Source organism: Pectinophora gossypiella, chromosome 26 (genome assembly GCF_024362695.1).
Source record: "Pectinophora gossypiella chromosome 26, ilPecGoss1.1, whole genome shotgun sequence".
Lineage (NCBI taxonomy): Eukaryota > Metazoa > Arthropoda > Insecta > Lepidoptera > Gelechiidae > Pectinophora > Pectinophora gossypiella.
Genome location: NC_065429.1, coordinates 3,245,879 through 3,265,418, shown reverse-complemented (window position 1 = coordinate 3,265,418; position 19,540 = coordinate 3,245,879). Strand labels below are relative to the sequence as shown.

At 40.4% G+C, this 19,540-nt stretch overlaps 1 protein-coding gene across 7 annotated transcripts in view; it reads left to right on the top strand.

The window, feature by feature from the left end:
* The window catches only part of LOC126378322 (talin-1), a 135,932-nt gene that overhangs the window by 5,628 nt on the left and 110,764 nt on the right, over window positions 1–19,540 (top strand). For all 7 annotated transcript variants that reach the window (XM_050026521.1, XM_050026520.1, XM_050026518.1 and 4 more), the window contains exon 2: window positions 15,320–15,449. The gene's annotated coding sequence lies outside the window, so the exon portion shown is untranslated. The remainder of the gene's footprint in view (window positions 1–15,319; window positions 15,450–19,540) is intronic.

The following is a 19,540-nucleotide window of genomic DNA, read 5'->3' as shown; positions in this document are numbered from 1 at the left end:
AAAAAAGAAATAATTACAAAAAGACTCTTAACTAAGTACATGGCATATGGCGGCCTTATCGTTTAAAGCGATTTCTTCCAGACAACCGTAAGGTGAGGAAAAATTAAAAAAAAATAATGTAATGTATGTATGTAATGTCGAGGAGCTCGGTGGCGCAGCGGTAAACGCGCTCGGTCTGCGATTGTTGAAGTCAAGCAACTTTCGCAAAGGCCGGTCATAGGATGGGTGACCACAAAAAAAAAGTTTTCATCTCGAGCTCTTCCGTGCTTCGGAAGGCACGTTAAGCCGTTGGTCTCGGCTGCATTAGCAGTCGTTAATAACCATCAATCCGCACTGGGCCCGCGTGATGGTTTAAGGCCCGATCTCCCTATCCATCCATAGGGAAGGCCCGTGCCCCAGCAGTGGGGACATGTAATAATGTATTAATTCAACTTAAGTGCAGTTTTCACTAACACAGTTGTCTCGACCATTATAGACGACGATATGGGTCTCCACGTATCACGTTGGTCTAATAGAAAGCTGGGTGAGGTGTGGGCTTACTGCAACTTGCGATGGATGTACTTCTGACTACCCCATCATCAATTTAAGAGCCACGCTCTTGTCGGTGCAGCATTTTCCATGCTACTTTTTTAGGGAAAAATAGGGCAGTGGTTTCCCTCTTGCCTTCTGCCCCGCAGTACTCTGTCTGACGCAAGTGGGTTGGCGCCCAGAGTAGTCTATTACAAAGCCATACTAGGACTCCTGACCTCCGCCTCTGATACTGACAGTTACTGCTGCCCTCTGTCAGGTTCCAGGTTACAGACTACCCCAATTGGGGTATATTCGTTATGGGCCGAATGGTGCTGATTCCGGCGGGCACCTCCTTATTTTAATTTATACCTGTGCAGTTTCTCTGCCGAAAATTAAACAAATAATTGGTACCGATCATTTGCGTCCAGATTGCCTCAGCGTCCGGTGGGCGAACCCACGCGAAATATTTTATATATTTAAAGGTCACAGGGCTACGAGAAAGTTGACCGAGATACGGATACAAGATACCTCATGAAACCATGAGCTACTGCATTACCTGACCAGTTTTGTAAGACAAAAAGCATATCGTTGGCTTACAGTGAACACCACATAAGCGCCTTCTCTTCTTCTATCGTGTGGGTTGTGAGGTGCATTACCAACCCCATCAACCCTGGTGTCAGGGTTATTATTGTGCCGCCATAGGCCCCTCACATCACATGTAACGACTACGTACTTACATCAGTAAGTGATAACCGGGACCAACGGCTTAACGTGGCTTCCGAAACACGGATCATCTTACTTTCGGACAGTCAGGTGATCAGCCTTGTAATGTCTTAACCAAACTAGGGATCACAATGTGATTTTTGTGATATCTCCCCGCCGGGATTCGAACCCAACGCTCAACAACGGGACCACGGAGGCCGTCTCTTCACTTAAAAATCAAGCCATTTCGGCGCTCCAGTTTGTCGTGAAAGACGGACAAACGAACAGACACACACATTTTCGCATATAGCATTAGTATGGATTCTATACCCTGACATACCATTAATTCCCTCTTGCGATCTAGATGATTCGTCATTTTTCGGAATAATCATGACAACTATAGAACATTCGATGATTCATTGACGTCGTAACAAATCATTCACTTCCTCCGCGCGATCTATCCATTAGATGGGAAATGACTAAACTTCAAAATGGCGTCACGGATTAATCGTTTTATTCACTAGCTGCTCGTCCTGCAGGGCACATGCGCAATGTGATAAAATTATCGATCGATTCAATATATTGTCGAAATCGATAAATTTGTTTTTTCCCTAACATGCGTGCCACGAGATTTTGTTCGTATTTTGACAGAACGACATTACTTGATTGAGTTCACATATCGACAAAACGACATAATTATATCGTCAAAGTCGGTAACTTGTCTGTGACAAAATTTTATCACATTGTGCATGTTAGCCGTACTGGCTTCGCCCGGGACATTTTGGTTTAGTAGACAATGGACTTATTCGCAAAACGCCTTACCCCTAAAAAAATTACCTATTCGTGGCGGCCGCCTGCGACTTCGTCCGTGGTTTTCGGTTTAGGCGATAAGAATTTCCGATATTTTTTACTTGCGTATTATTCTGATGCATAAGCTACATTATTGTAAAGTTTCATTAAAATCTATTCAGTAGTTTTTGCGTGAAAGGGTAACAAACATCCATACTCACAAACTTTCACATTTACAATATTAGTAACTACGAATAAATAATGGCCCCGATTCCTGCAGACATCTCTTAATTTTACTTTAAGTTATACCTGTCATTTTCTTATCCGCTGAAAAGGAAAGGGACGGATGATTGACAGCTCTTAATTTTAGGAAGAATAAGTAAATAAATGAATAACCCGGGCGAATTTTTAGACGGTTGTTTTAGATTTGTGCTTAAAATTGACGTGTGTTCCATAAATTTTATGCTTGTCGATTACCCGTCCCTTTCCTTTTCGGCGGATAAGAAAATGACAGATATAACTTAAAATAAAATTAGATGGTGTTTACAGGAATTAGCACCAATAAGTCATTAGTAAGATGTAAGATTTTAGCAAGGGTCCCAACTTTTTCTTGTTATAAATATAGCCTATATTACTCAAGGAGTTAATTCACGAGTTAATTCCACCCACTCCATTCCATCTACGGACAACTGAACGTCGGCAGGCATTTCATCCTTATGTTGTGGATATGTCGTGGCCAGATCGTAGAATTGATCATTTCATGATGTGTTCGATCATTTTATACCAACCAACCTACAACCCATGCCAACTTAAGTTGACCATATCGTTGAAACGTCAACGTTTTATGATATTTTGGGGTAAGCAGAGACTATAGAATTCCATTTGTTTCGATCCTGACACACTTCTCTTGCTTTCCTTGGTCAATGTAAGTCCTTCTAGGTATTCCTCTGCCAGCCCGAAAAAAAAATGTAAAAAAAAATCTATTCTAAAAATGTTTTTTTAAGAAAATTCGAGTGTTTTCTGAATACACGAGTAGTACAAGTATTATTACTACACATTACAGTGAGGTAACACAGCTGATTTATAGAGATGAGTAATCTTTAGTAAACATAAAGCAACGACGGCCAGTATTACTAGAACTATGACATATCCATTATGAGCCGTGGTAGCTCAGTTGGTAGAATGCTCTCAGTTGGTAGAACGCTCTCAGTTGGTAGAACGCTCTCAGTTGGTAGAACCAATGATTGTCGAATTTGTTTTCGAATTCATATTTGGATCATAAATGATGATCACGTGCTCAGCGGTGAAGGAAAACATTCCCGAGAAATGCATTTTCGGAGGTATGTGACCTAACCTGTATTCGGCTGGGTTTTCCTTCGCGGGTTGGAAGGTCAGACATGCAGTCGCTTCTGTAAAAACCGGACCTGTCAAATCTTCAAGGTTAGCTGGCCTTTGAACGGTATAATGCTAGGGAAGAAGAAAAGACGCAAGTCCGGTACCAGGGAATGAACCGGCCAAGCCGGTCACACACACAGCCACAGTGACTTCAAATATACTCAAAAATCTTCATTGAGTTACGTAACAACCTATATACATCACATTGCTGGGCACAGGCCTCCCTTCAATCAAGAGCCCTCGGTCTGGAGCATACTTCACCACGCTGCTCCACTGCAGGATGGTGGAGGTGTTTTTACAGCTAAGAGCCAGGACCAACGGCTTACAGTCGTAAGACGAATGTCCTGTTTAACTATTGTGTCGGGAAAATGGCGTTACGCGTTTAACGTGCCCTCCGAAGCACGGAATCTCATCTTACTTTTTCAGACAATTAGGTGATTCAAGCCTGAGTTGTCCTTACCAAACAAAGGACAGTATCAAAGTTATTTCGACAATGTCCTCATTGGGAATCGAACCCGGACCTCCAGACCGTGGGCCTATCGCTCTAACCACTAGACCACGGAGGCTGCTCATTGAGTTACGATGTATTATAATATTGAAATACCTACTAATAGGACCATTTAAAATAACGTATAGCATGGCTTGATATTAATAGAAGTTTCGAATCAATAATGAATGTGAGTCCTCAAATCATATTATGTACAATGAGTTCATCGATCTGGCTTTCCGCCAGCCAAGGTTGGGCCAATGTTTGCGCCAACAATTAGCGCTAGTTAGCTCCGGACATGTTGGGTCAAATATTGGCCGAAGTTCGATGTTTTTACTTTCAATAGCCCGACGATTTCGTCTTGGTCAAGTTTAGAGCATACATAATAGTATTTTATGCAACAGTTGTATAAGAAGGGTCAAAAAATGCGAGTGGCGTGAGTTGCGATGTGAGCCTTGGCGAACATCGCAATAAGAGACGCCACGAGCATTTTTTGACCTAGTTATACAACGTTGCATACAATACTTTTTCTACGACGACGTAATTTTAAATGAAACAAAAATTATACAAAGAAAAATTTTATTTATAAAAATTATTTTCCAACGCGCGGGAAAATGGCGGCAAATGTATACTTTTTTTTATAGTCTATCTATGGCACCAAACAAAGTAAAGGTGCCAGTTTCCAGGTCAAAAAAAAAAAAAACAACAACAATGCTTTTTTGGCGACATTATAGTACAGTTACACTTAGTAAACAATGCTTTTATAGGCCATAGAGCGTACACTTTTTCAAAGAGTTTAATTATGTATGTACTTATATTAGACTTTTTGGTTATTTAAATGCCAGATTAAAGTAGAGGAGTAGAAAAATAAAATTATAGATTTAATATTAATCAGAAGACAACTTACGACCACTTTTGATACGAAGACCTAAAAGTACTGTCATAGATCAAAATTCAAAAATATTTATTTTGTTTTTTTTTATTTTGTTTTATTTATTTATTTATAAAGGTACAGTATACAACATTACAGTGTAATCCAATGAGCTGTATGACGAGAAAAAAAGACAATATAAAAACTAATATAACACAAAATAAACAATGAATGAAAAAAGAAACAAAAAGAAAAATAAGACTATGAACATGAAAAACAATAAAAAAATAAAAAAATACAATTTCAAAATTAAAAGGTAAACTATCACACAAAAAAAAATTAAAATAATAATGGAAAAAAAAAAACAGTAAATCATTAACAAATCTTCTCGCGCGTCTTTATTCAGTAGGTAACATAGTTACACTTGTTTTTTAATAATATAAGCTGTAAGCTCGTTTTTGACCACAATCTTCGACTTCCCTATACGACACGACCAACTGACGAACTGTCAGTACGGCTTTAAAATATACTGCTCTGGGCGCCATCAGACACAGTACTTCGGGGCGGAAGGCAAGAGGGAAACCACTGCCCTATGTTTCCCTAAAGAAGTAGCAAGGAAAATGCTGCACCGACAAGAGCGTGGCCCTTAAATTAATGATGATGATGACTCACAGAGATAAGGAAACTCAGACGACTTCTACGTCATAACCGGCTTAAGAGCAACATGTAGCTATAATACAACATACAACATACATAAACAGCCTAATACGTCCCACTGCTGGGCACAGGCCTCCCCTCAATCAACCGGAGGGGGTATGGAGCATACTCCACCACGCTGCTCCAATGCGGGTTGGTGGAGGTGTTTTACGGCTAATAGCGGGGACCAACGGCTTAACGTGCCCTCCGAAGCACGGAATCGTCTAACTTTTTAGGTGATTCAAGCCTGAAAAGTCTTTACCAAACAAAGGACAGTCTCACTAAGTGATTTCGACAATGTCCCCATCGGGAATCGAACCCGGGCCTCCAGATCATGAGCCTAACGCTCTAACCACTAGACCACGGAGGCTCGGAGCTATAATACATTTTAGTTCTTTTTTCCTCACTGATCGAAAACGTCCATGTGTTCAATTGAAATTCCTAACGACCATTTGCCCTATTAAGGTAATCACCTCCGACGGCCAACTAAAACTATGCCGTCTGATCTACCCTTGCGCAACAGCAGGCGTAGCATGAAATTGAAATAAAATACAAAACGCTTTATTACAAACAAACAACATTAAAAACAATTAGAAAGTGACAAAAGAAGAATAATCGACGGCCATATTGCTAAACTACGTACTTACATTAGTAAGTAATAACCAGGACCTACGGCTTAACGTGACTTCCGAAGCATGGATTATGTTACTTTTGGACAATCAGGTTCAGCCTGTAATGTCCTAACCAAACTAGGGATCACAAAGTGATTTGTCTCCTCCGGGATTCTAACCCGGGCCCTCCGGATCCTGAGCACATCGCTCAACCACTGGACCACAGATTCAAATTCATAAATATCTTTATTCAGTTGGTAACATAGTTACACTTTGAATCGTCAATTTTTACATAACGAACGTCTCATCCGCCTAAAACTACTGCAGCTTCTCACAACCTGTATAGCCGGGGAAAAGAAGCTGCAAGAAAAACCTCGGCACAGGGCCCTAGACGTTCTTTAAAAAAAATAAAAATAAACATAAAATATTGGTATACAATTGAGTAATTTAACTGCCTAATATCAGTTCTCAAACAGTTAATCCCATGCATTCATATCTTCTACATAATCATTAACTTTATAATAACCTTTTTTGTAAAGTTTTTGTTTAACTACTGTCTTAAAACAGTTGAAAGGCAAATTCTGAATGTCAATGGGAATCTTATTGTAAAAACGTATACATTGCCCCTTAAAAGATGTAGTAATCTTATGTAATCGACTGACTTGTAAAGCAAGTAAACAGAGGTCGGTCGGTCGAGTCCTTAGCTTATGTTTTTTTTTTTTTTTTTTTGTATTTTGCGCTGGCTGTCCTCTGCCATAGGCGTAAACTAAACTTTTTTTGTAAACTTTTTACACAATTGTTTTATGTTATGTTACAATATTTTTATGGATTGTTTTAACAGCTGCGATAGTGGAATGTCCCGACCGTCTGCGGCGATCAATTACCTATACATATTTAAATGGTGTGCTCATATGCCCACTATGTGCGAGGATCTTTTCCAATAAGATTGGCTATATAAGCCACATGCGAGCACATGAACGTCGGAGTTGAAGCGGTCGCCATAGCCGAAATCGGCTCGGTCAAGAGAGTGGAATGTAGGATGATTAACCTCTTGCGACCTCCGTGGTCCCGGGTTCGTGGAGTCTCGGGTTCGATTCCCGGTGGGGAAATATCACAAAAGTTACTTTGTGTTCCCTAGTTTCCCGACGACCCGATTACTCTAGCCATCTTCTTCTTCTTCTTCTAGTGCCTGTCCATTACTGGACGTTGGCCGTCAGCTTTGAGAACTCTTCTCTGTCAGAAGCAAGACGAAACAGCTGTTCTACGGTTGTAACGCCGGTCCATTCGCGGATGTTCCGCAGCCATGACTTCTTCCTCCTCCCTCGACGTCTTTTCCCTTCAATTTTGCCCATCATAATTAATTGAAGCAGCTGGTATCTTTCATTCCTAAGAATATGCCCCAAATACGCTACCGCCATACGGCGGTCAATCAGCTCGCGAAGCCAAACACTTCAGGACCCCGCCGGCGGGTCGATTAATTCTTTTAATTATGACGCCCTGAGCCGAGGTTCGCACCCAACTGGGCACCCTCAGGCTTGTTGTTTTAAACGTTGCACCGGGTGAGAGCCTTCAGCGCTCCCCATTTGTCCGGCCACAATTAATGCCACCTACGGCAAATCTACAATAAGTCACGTCAAAAAAAAGATCTTGTCACGCCGTCGCTTAGTGACAAGATGCGCCGCGGATGCTTTTCACAAAGATTGGTAGTCTATTTCTATATACGAGGTCAATGATCATAGGAAATGAAACTTCAAAGTGCTGCAATCGCCACAAATATAATCGAGTACCTACGGAAGTGGTTGCATAACAAACTTCGGGAATATTTCACTACAGTGCAATTAAACGGTTGAAGAATATGACATAAACTAGAATATAATTTTTTCTTATTATCTTCTTCTATCGTGTGGGTTGTGAGGTGGATTACCAACCCCATCAACCCTGGTGTCAGGGTTACTATTGAGCTCATGCAACGACTACTTACTTACACCGGAATCAACGGTTTCACGTCCTTCTAAAGCACGGATCATCTTACTTTCGGACAATCAGGTGATCAGCCTGTAATGTTTTAACCAAACTAGGGATCACAAAGTGATTTTTGTGATATGTCCCCACCGGGATTCGAACCCGGGACCTCCGGATCCTGAGCCCAACGCTTAAACAGTATCGTGTAAATTAATGTTTGGATCACAGATATTTGTTATTCACGTGGCCGTTCGGGCTAATCCCGACTGATACTTCATTATGCTAATGAACGTCACAACGAGGTCACAACACTGGCTTCTGTTTCTTTGACAGGTCTAACTAGTACCGGGCGTTATAGACAGTACTGACCTAGTCGTTCTGTTTAATATTACTTACTACAGTGCTAACCTAACACACTACTTTCTATTTTCCAACTCCCATCAAAATCATCATGTCATGGTAATCATATCTCCCAAGCATTATCCCCGATTTTTCACAAGGTCCGCATACCTAAACTGAAGATTTAACAGGTCCGGTTTTTTACAGAAGCGACTGCCTGCCTGACTTTCCAACCCGCGAAGGAAAAAGCAACCCAATACAGGTTAGGTCACATTATCACATACCTCCGAAAATGCATTTCTCGGGAATGTAGGTCTCCTCACGTTGTTTTTCTTCACCGCTGATTATAATAATGATAATCATTTATGATCCAAACATGCATTCGAAAAGAAATTCGACAATCATTGGTTTACCCCTGTGCTGACCCACATTCCCGAGAAATGCATTTTCAGAGGTATGTGACCTAACCTGTATTGGGCTGTATTTCCCTTCGCGGGTTGGAAGGCCAGACAGGCAGTCGCTTCTGTAAAAAACCGGACCTGTCAAATCTTCAGGTTAGGTAAGCGGACCCTATGAAAAACGGGATAATGCTAAGGGTGTGATGATTGGTTTAGGCCTGTGCTGGATTCGAACCTGCGACCTCAAAGTAAGTGGCAAGCGTTCTACCAACTGGAGTACCATGTCATACTGTGATGAATGTAATGAATGATCTAAATACGAGTTAGTATTTTCGGAGCGCAAAGCTCCAGTTGTGTGGGCTACCGGAAGGCGTGGGCTGGTTGAATGCTAACCTGGTTAGCGGTCCGTACATCTACGGCTTTCAATCGATTGTTTCTTAAGTACTATTATGGTACTTTTAGTATTTAATGTTGCTGATTTCAGTACACAGCATCTTAAGTTTATTTTAAGTTATATCTGTCTTTTTCTTATCCGCCGAAAAGGAAAGGGACGGGTAATCGACAAGCATAAAATTTATGGAACACACGTCAATTTTAAGCACAAATCTAAAACAACCGTCTAAAAATTTTACATTGGCCAATATTCCGACAGAATTATGTTGACAGCGCACGTCAAATGGTTTGCATACCAGCGAGATACCATTTTGATTCGCCCGGATTATTCATTCAATTACTCATTCTTCCTAAAATTAAGAGCTGTCAATCATCCGTTCCTTTCCTTTTCGGCGGGTAAGAAAATGACAGGTATAACTTAAAGAAAAGTTAGGAGGTGTCTGCAGGAATCGGGGCCATTATCTCCCTAGCGTTATACCGTTTTTCTTGCGACTTCAAAGTGGGAGGCAAGCGTTCTAACCAACTGGGGGTTAAAATGGCCACATCCTGGCTGGTCTTAAGTACTATTATGGTACTTTTAGTACTTAATGTTGCTGATTTCAGTACACACCATCAGTTGTAGTTGTTCACACACTCACATACACACACACTCGCACACACACACTTACTTTACTGCATAGTCTATTTTACTTAAATTCAAACTGAAAAAATAGTTATTAATATTCTTTTTTCTTTTTTTCGCGTTTATTACTCAGTGTACTAACCATATTTATTCTGGAGGTGGAGGCCTGGAGCCTATAGTACAGGGTAACCTAGTTTAGGCTCCAGCCTCTACAAACATAAGTTAATTAAAACAAAATGTAACTTTTTACTATTATGTTGTGGAGGTAATAAACGATTTCTTTGTAGGAGTTATTCGATTATTTGTCTAAATCGGCGAGCATGCATGAAAACTTTGATTTGATGAAAATGATGCGACTTATTATTTGTATTAGTATATTTTGTGATATATTATTTGACGAAAGGCTCGGCAGCTAAACCAAATAAGATTAATCGTTACATTAAATACAACACTTAAATAACAACAACCTTATATATTCTTCTATCTTTTATTATATAAAACCATTATAAAAATGTTGCAGATATTACCACACTAATTTGTTGTTTGTTACTTAGAATAGAATTTGTTCAGCAATAAGTCCGCTTGCAAGTACTGTAGTTTAGTGCGTTATGTATTGTTTCTTCCATTGTTGTTGGCAATCCCACTTCAAACCTACTCGTATGTTCGCAAATGTATTCTCCGAAATGGCGTTTTGGCGTTGGGCCGATGGATCTTAAGACAAAATGATATCAGGACTGGCTGCGAGTTGTCATGTTGTTGGCTTGCTTTGCGCACTTATTGGTACGGACGCGGTCTATGTATGCAGTTCTATTTCTTTGCAATCACATACTCCACCCTTTGGTGGCCAATAACGCGGGGAGTCACACTGTACTCGGTGCTGACGAGCTGCGTGCCGTATTTCAAAGACTCATTCCAAAGGTTCTCCCACCAAAACTTGATCTTGGTCCCGTCGGATGTTTTCAGCGTAACTCCTCCAACAGTACCCGTATGTGTGTCTTCACGTCCAGAGGAACAGATCAACAATTTGCCATTTGCTGCAACTTTGGTACCCAGAGGGCTGCCTTTCTCAGCGACATTCGGAGGGTCGCTAATCCATTTGCCGTGGTCAAGACGAGCTTCAGTGACTTCCATGTCCATTTGTGGTTTTATCGTCAGGCAGAAGAAGTTGCTTTCAGTCCGCGGTTCTGGCACAATAGTGCCTGCTGATGCAGACGCTACTGCCAATATGAAGATTAGTACACCACGCATGTTGGTACGTTGTTCGTTGTCAAACTGATGTATAGTCTGATGCCGACTTGGCTTTTATACTTCTGGGATACCACGTATGATAATTGTTTACACATATGTTTAGGTATGTTACTAATTAAATGTGATGTTAAGGGTTATCAAAGTTGGAATTACCAAAGGGAATTTTGGAGGAAATATGAATGTGGTAAAAATACGATAAGATTTTTTAGGTATCCAGCTGTATGATAGCACTCCAGGTTCATTCTTTATTTTTTATCTTTGATATCATTAAGGTATCATACGCAGAAGATGTTCCGCACGCGAGATTTTTGTAATGTTCAGCTTTGCATACGCCCCAGACACTGTATCTGCGTGTGAACACGTCAATCAATACAGAGTAAATGTTACTTTAAGTTATACCTGTCATTTTCTTATCCGCCGAAAAGGAAAGGGACGGACGATTGACAGCTCTTAGTTTTAGGAAGAATGAGTAAATTAATGAATAACCCGAGCGAATCAAAAAGGTATCTCGCTGGTATGCAAACCATTTGACGTGTGCTGTCAACACAATTCTGTCGGGTTATTGGCCAATGTAAAATTTTTAGACGGTTGTTTTAGATTTGTGCTTAAAATTGACGTGTGTTCCGTAAGTTTTATGCTTGTCGATTACCCGTCCCTATCCTTTTCGGCGGATAAGAAAATGACAGATATAACTTTAAATAAAATTAGATGGCGTCTGCAGGAATTAGCACCAATGATTCAATGAAGAAACCAACCATGTCGTTCACGTTCCCGCCAAAAAGCATCTTCATAAATATTTCTTTTCAATAACTCTACCTCGCAATATACGAGCTAGTTTGAATCCAGGCAAAAAGTGGTCTCAATTTTTGCTTTCGTCAAATCATATATCACAAAAAATACTAATTAGAAGACACAGAATTGTAAGGTTATCTTGTTATAAATAATAATAACTTTATTGAACACAAATTTACAATACCTTTACAGGAAACTTATTCTAAGGTGGCCAAAGGCGCCTTATCGCTAAGAGCGATCTCTTCTAGACAAACTTCGGTAGAGGATATACACTTGTACAACTGCAGTGTAACGCGTAAAAAAACTTAAATGAAAAATAATCAAATTGTATATAGATACCTAATTAATTACAATAAGTAGTATACATTATACAATAAATATACATTATAGATAATTATTGATCAAGCATCACAACCGCCATTTGCCTGATTTTAAAAGCAAGAGCTTCACCAAAGACGCAGATATTTCATTGCGAAACTCCCAATTTAATTTTACGATCGCCGATTTTTCGCCAAGCAAGATATTCTCTTATTCCCGTTATTCCCGGGGCATCCAGGTTTATATAACAGGCTCCACGGAGGCGCCAGACTTTTCCCAGACGGCGCCGCCGGTTGGCGCCTAGAGAGAGACAGATGCAGTGGCGATACGGCGTCTTGCTCCCTAGCGGAATTGTGGCGCCCGAAATGGGACCGCGTACAGGGATGCCGCTTTGGTGTTTGTGACGCCTCATGCGTTATACAGTTCGCTTAGATAAATTATTTTTTGACATGACATATTGTACATTCGCTTCGGATGGTTTTCGCTACTTGGCCGGACTTATGACTATGGGCTGATATAAAATTACAAAATAATCTAATGAGTCAAGTTGAATACACGACGCGGATGAAAAATTAAGTGTAATATATAAAAATAATTAAAAAAAAACACTAAAATTTTCATGAACTTTTCGACAGGAAATTCCACTTGATATCAACTCAGAATCATGGTCTGAATCATCTCCCTTAGTATTCGTTACGGTGTCACTAACATCCATACGTACGCATGGCTACCAGTACCTACGTACTTGTATAGTGTGTTAGTTACATCGTAACGAAAGATGACTCAGCGTCAATATCAAGTCAAATTATCCATCGCAAAACTATAGAATTGAAAACAATTAAAAAACAAACACGAATTTGGAAAATTGGTTTGGAAAATTCTACTCGATATTGACTCGGAATCATGAGCTGACTTATCCCCCTCAGTATTCGCTACGATGCCATTAACACATACTGTTTACTACATATTATACCCACTACATGCCAGTTTAATATATAGTGGGGGATCTAGCGTTCTCAGGAAATTAGACTTGAAAAAATGTCAAACTCTTTTTTTAAACCTATATTTGTATTTACTATTTTTTCTTAATTTTCGCACTTAAAGATAGATGCTAAGGAGCGGAATTCTATGCCGTCTTCTATATTTCCTAAAGCATATAACCCGGGTGCTTTTTAGGCCAGAGTGAACAGGCACCTTCTGGACGAGCTCCATCTTAGGCCTCGTCAATGCCTTCGGGCAAGTCTGGGGCGAAGAGCAAATACAACAGAGATAAAAAAAAACTATGTTACATCTGTATCAAATCGGAGACCCTTACAGCCCTACAAATAAGGGCCCGAGGGGAGTTATTTTATGTCGTTTTGATTTGGTTAAATTTATTACACTAGCAAGTTCCCATCTAAAATTGTTATAGTTTAGATTAAACTAAAAAATCTAATGTAATAGATACGATTTATTACTGTAGATGGCGATAAAGATAAATCAATACATTTCTGTTTAGAGCAGCAATTGACATAAACAATCGTTTTGAGAACGTGCTTTCGCAATGCGAGGGATGTTTTTATTTCGGCTGTAATGAATATCATAATAATTTATTTGTTTAAAACATGGAATTTTAACATGGTTCTTCTTCTATCGTGTGGGTTGTGATTTGAATTACCAACCTCATCAACCCTGGTGTTAGGGTTATTATTGAGCCACCAAAGGCCCCTGGCCCCTGACATGACTCATGTAACGATTACTCACTTACCTACATCAGTAAGTAGTAACCGGGACCAAACAAACAATGGAGATCTGAGATGGTACTGAGAATCGTTTAAGGCAATTGGGTATTTAACTGGGTCCAAAATAAATTATAAAATGATAATCTAGAAACAAGATGAATCTCACACTCACACTTATTTTTACTTTCCGATTTATGTACAAACTTTGTTCATAAATGAATTAAGATTATTAATTTCATTTTATTAATGAGTAGGACGTTTGACCGCTTTTATTGATGACGTCACAGGACAGTATTTCCATACAAACTTCAAAGACCACTTTCGTTTTAACGTTTCGTAAAATGTGTCTCATTTCACTAGGTTATCAAGTAGCCTATACAATACAATAACGCTTTATTGCACTCAAAACAAGCGTTAAAATAAACAATTAAAAGAGTCCCGTGCTGGGCGCCACTATCTAAACTGAAGTAAAACACACTTGATGAGGTTGGTCATCCACCTCACAACCCACACGATAAAAGATGTACAAAATGTCTGGATGGCTTCTTCTCTAAAGTACCGACTCTCTCCGAATTAGTTTAGAAAATGATTTATCACTTATCATATGGTAGACAAGACAATGCTACGAATACAATAGTACAATATAATTTTTACGTATAAAATGCTGGAGATCTGGAGTTACCCCAAAGTATCTAAGCTGTTTATCATAAGCTCATTGTAATTGCTTAACGTCGCCTTATATACGTAGTGGGCACCACGTACGCGCCTTTTTTAAAGAAAACCGGGCAAGTTCGACTCGGACTCGCGTCCGAAGGGTTCCGTACCATTGACTAGGAATCAACAGAAGGTAGACATAAACATTGCTTTTTGACGATGACGTTTTTCGTTAGTTTTGGATCTGTCTTTATTTAGTAAATCAAAATTTCATAATTTATATTGACTAGGTAGTACGGTCACGAGCATTAATATGTATACACTTTGGTACCATGTCACATTAACTTTTTTGACAAATTGAACTGTAAGTCTCACTAAATGTCTCACTAAGAGTCCTAAAGTGGGTACATTATATCGCATCGCTCATGACTGTACACGACCCAATTGTTTATCATGTTAGAAAGGACACAATCCCTCTGTCGGATTTTACGACATGCCAGGGCAGACAGGTAACTGAACGTTTCTTCGTCGTTCCCTGACTGCTGAGGATCGCGACCACAGGTTATGGTTTTCCACTCGGTACGGCTATATGCTGCGTGGACCGCCCTCTGTATGCTGCCCCCCACCGTCTTCCTCAGGATGTCAGACCACCTCGTAGGTGCCTTTCTTCGCGCACGTTTGCCATCCATTTGCCCAACCATTCGCTTCCAGTCCAGCAAAGTTAATTCAATGTTATTAAGCTTATGTTCTCACGTATCAATTTGATGATAGTATTCTAAATGTTCTAATATATCCTTCTCTTTCCCCCCAGGTATAAGGACTGCGATGTAAATGAGACAGCACCACACGCCACAAGTGCCTTAGAACAAGCCAACGAAGTGCCTGATAGATTTAGTAGCGAAACGATATTTCGATAACGATTTACGAAACCTATATTTTTGGTGAGTACCTACTTCTATATTACCATGTACATTACATTTTGCCTCTACACTATCGGTGACAACGACCGTGTTGGGCTCACGATCCGAAGGTCCGGGGTTCGAATCCCGGTCGGGACAAAAAAAAATGAAACTACTTTTATATTCGCCTGCAAAACTAAGTACCACACTTTTACATACCACCGGACATAAGAACTTAATTATAAGAAGGAAAAAAGAATGGAATGACTTATTCCTTAATTATAAGAACGACAAAGGAATGGAGCTCCTTGCCGTCTTCTGTTTCCCTTACATTACAATCTTGGCAGATTTTTTTTTTGTAGGAGAAATCGATATTTTATGCCAAAAACCCCATATTGGGACAGAACACTTTATTTTCTACATCGCCCAGCGGGGGAGGCATGACTGCAAAGTGTAGGCGATTTGATCGTAACTCTGACAAGTGGGCTGAGATTATGTTTTATACATACATACATAAACACACGCCTATTTCCCACCGGGGTAAGCTTGTTCAAAGATTGCAAAACCTGTGAAATTTGAAACTAATGATGAATGTGGAGGAAACAAGAGAAGTGTATCAGAATCGAAACAAATGGAATACCGTAGTCTCTGCTTACCACGGTGGGTTTATGCGTGAGTTTATGTATGTATGTTTGAGGAAGAGTGAACAGACAAGAAGAAAGCTGTGGAGCGAGGTACAGGAAATATGTTAACTGCCCAGCAGTGCGTACACCAGAGCATTGTGATTGTCACACGCATAGTGCAACTGGACGGACCTTTCACCTGGCAGCTTCTCCAGACATCATGCCGCAACACGTATTTCGTCACTTGGTGACAAGGCATTGTCTGGAGAGTGGCAACCAGTCAGTCGGTAGTGTCGTGCGATTAGCATCACTCAGGGGTCACATGTAGGGACTCGAAGGTAACCTACAGACATGAGCGACTTCAATTCCCAAAAGTTTAAAACTCAAGGTCGCCGATTGTGCTTTTTTCAACATAAGCTCATCAGAGGTACATCCATCGCAAGATGAACTAAGTATCCACATCTCAACGAGTTTTATGCTACACCAACGTGATAGCTGGCGAGACGTATCACCGTCTATAACGATCGAGCCTATATTTCCGTATCTTGGCCTCGACAGCCATAAATAGCCGAGTGACCGGCCATCCGGTCACATTTATGTCTAAAATAGTTGGAAGCATATATCTGGTGATAAGCACTAAGCGGCATTGATAGGACAGCAACGATTGAGCACCATATCAACTTAGAATACGCCGACGGAATATAAGTAACCGGCAATTCTGCCAGTCACGAATAGAGAAATAGTATTACTTCAATTTTGATACCATGACAATATGCACTTAGTTTCAATTTGCTGAATTGACAAGTTAGCTCAACCCTTTAAGTCAATATTGTGCCAGGGTTTTACTCTCCAGTGAGTGTGTGAGTCTACTGTCAACCGATGAGTCAATATTTATCTTGCATATGATAGAATTCCCGTAGAGTGCTTTTGTCCCAATTAATGTGGCGTTGCTTGTAAAATTTGATTAACATATTAGTATACAAAGCCAAGGTAGTTGGTAGGGCTGGCAGAGGACCTAGAAGGACGTATATTGACCAAATTGGAGATGTCTTTAGAAAAGGTTTCAGTTCAGTAGATCTCTACTCTGTAGCGGCGTGCGTGTATGAAACGATTGATGAACGTGGAGGAAACGAGAGAAGTATGTCAGGACGAAGCAAATGGAATTCCATAGTCGCGCTCGGTCTGCGATTGTGAGGAGCTCGGTGGCGCAGCGGTTAACGCGCTCGGTCTGCGATTGTTGAAGTAAAGCAACTTTCGCAAAGGCCGGTCATTGGATGGGTGACCACAAAAAAAAAGTTTTCATCTCGAGCTCCTCCGTGCTTCGGAAGGCACGTTAAGCTGTTGGTCCCGGCTGCATTAGCAGTCGTTAATAACCATCAATCCGCACTAGGCCCGCGTGATGGTATAAGGCCCGATCTCCCTACCCATCCATAGGGAAGGCCCGTGCCCCAGCAGTGGGGACGTTAATGGGCTGATGATGAGTCTCTGCTTACCCCTGTATGTGTATGCATGTGATAAGACCGACGCGTAAAGTCACTCCAATCTTATCCAATGCAATAACCAAATGCATATTCATCTACAAGCACCCCACTTCATTAGGACTTCTATCAAAAGCTGTCAGTGTCCCTGTTGCCCTTCCCGTTGTGTTACTTCAGCCTCATTGCTTCTTTGGCGTTAGGGTTGTCGATTACGGATTCTTGGAGATTGAATTGTTTATTCTCATCGCTTGACTCAAGTCAGATACATTATTTGCGATATTTTTGCCTTAACATGGATATGCCAAATGTTGAATCTAGAAACACCATACTCGATGTTTTATTAAACTTTTGTTTTTATTTTGTAAATTCATTATCCCCGTTTTTCACACTAACCTGAAGATTTGACAGGTCTGGTTTTTTAACAGAAGCGACTGACTGTCTGACCTTCCAACCCGCGAAGAGAAAACCAATACAGGTTAGGTTACATATCTCCGAAAATGTATTTCTCGGAACTATGGGTTTCCTCACGATGAAGCGATGATGAATGTGGCTTTTTATTTTGTGAATTATTTCAGTAATTTGTATGTTACGTGTTTGCATTGTTTTTATGATATCTCAAACAGGTTACTTTTATTTAATACAAGAAGAACACAATATTATAAACCCATAAACCAAAACCATAAACTTTGTTAGACAATTAAGCAAGCGGTTACGGCAGAATGGAGGTGACCTCCGCGCCGAATCGAACCTAGTGCAGCACATTTCGCTGGCAAGCGCGTGGACGCCGCCAGCGTAATGAGTACTTTCCCACCGGGTGCGATTCGGAGCGATCTTTTTGACTAGACCTACCTGTTAAGGTAAATATATATAATTAATCTTCTTCTATCGTGTGGGTTGTGAGGTGAATTACCACCCTCATCTACCCTGGTGTCAGGGTTACTATTGAGCCGCCAAAGGCCCCTGGCATGGCCCATGTAACGACTACATCTTACTTACTTACATCAGTAAGTAGTAACCGGGACGAACAGCTTAACGTGCCTACCGAAGCACGGGTCATCTTACTTTTTGGACAATCAGCTGATCAGCCTGTAATGTCCTAACCAAACTAGGGACCACAAAGTGATTTTTGTGTGATATGTCCCCACCGGGATTCGAACCCGGGACCTCCGGATCGTGAGTCCAACGCTCAACCACTGGACCACGGAGGTCGTCCGTCGTATTAATTATAATAAAAGTAACATATTTCACGGACAATTTACAATCTTCGAATCTTAAAACTAGAATATTATAATGTAACGCAATCTTGCAATTTCAAAAATCTCGCGGTCATATCCACGTTAACCACAACATTCAGGGTTATTGACCCCAAATGGCACTACCTATCCCGATCACTCTTAATAATAACGCGTATTCAAATGAGTTTTTACATTATGCATTGAAACATTTGAAACTTTGTTTCCCAAACTAGGCGAACCTGTGGCTTGGGAAACAGTGCCTTCCCAATCTTTATACTTATGCAGTATACAGAGGTAACAGTACGGTCATCATCTCCCTAGCATTATCCCTTTTCTCACAGGATCCGCTTACCTGACCTGAAGATTTGACAGGTCCGGTTTTTTACAAAAGCGTCTGCCCGTCTGTCCTTCCAACTCGCGAAGGTAACAGCGGTAACAGTACAGTATTAAAGTATGTTTAATCAATTATTTAAAGAAAATATATTAATTCAAAAATTCAAAAATATCTTTATTCAGTGGGTAACATAGTTATACTTTGAATCTTAACATAGTTACATTTTACTTCTTGTAGCACAAATAGGAAGTCTCAGAAATAATGGTAAACTAGAAAAAAAAACGTTTATACTGAATCAGCTATACGAATTACGTACGCCATCTAGGTAACGAGGAGGAACTAGAAGGGTCCATACACCATAATTATTATTTTCTCGACAAAATTGTCGATCGCGATACACTTCAGTAGGGCTGACATCTGACATGCGCAACAAGATAAAATTTTTACGGTCACTTTACGATAT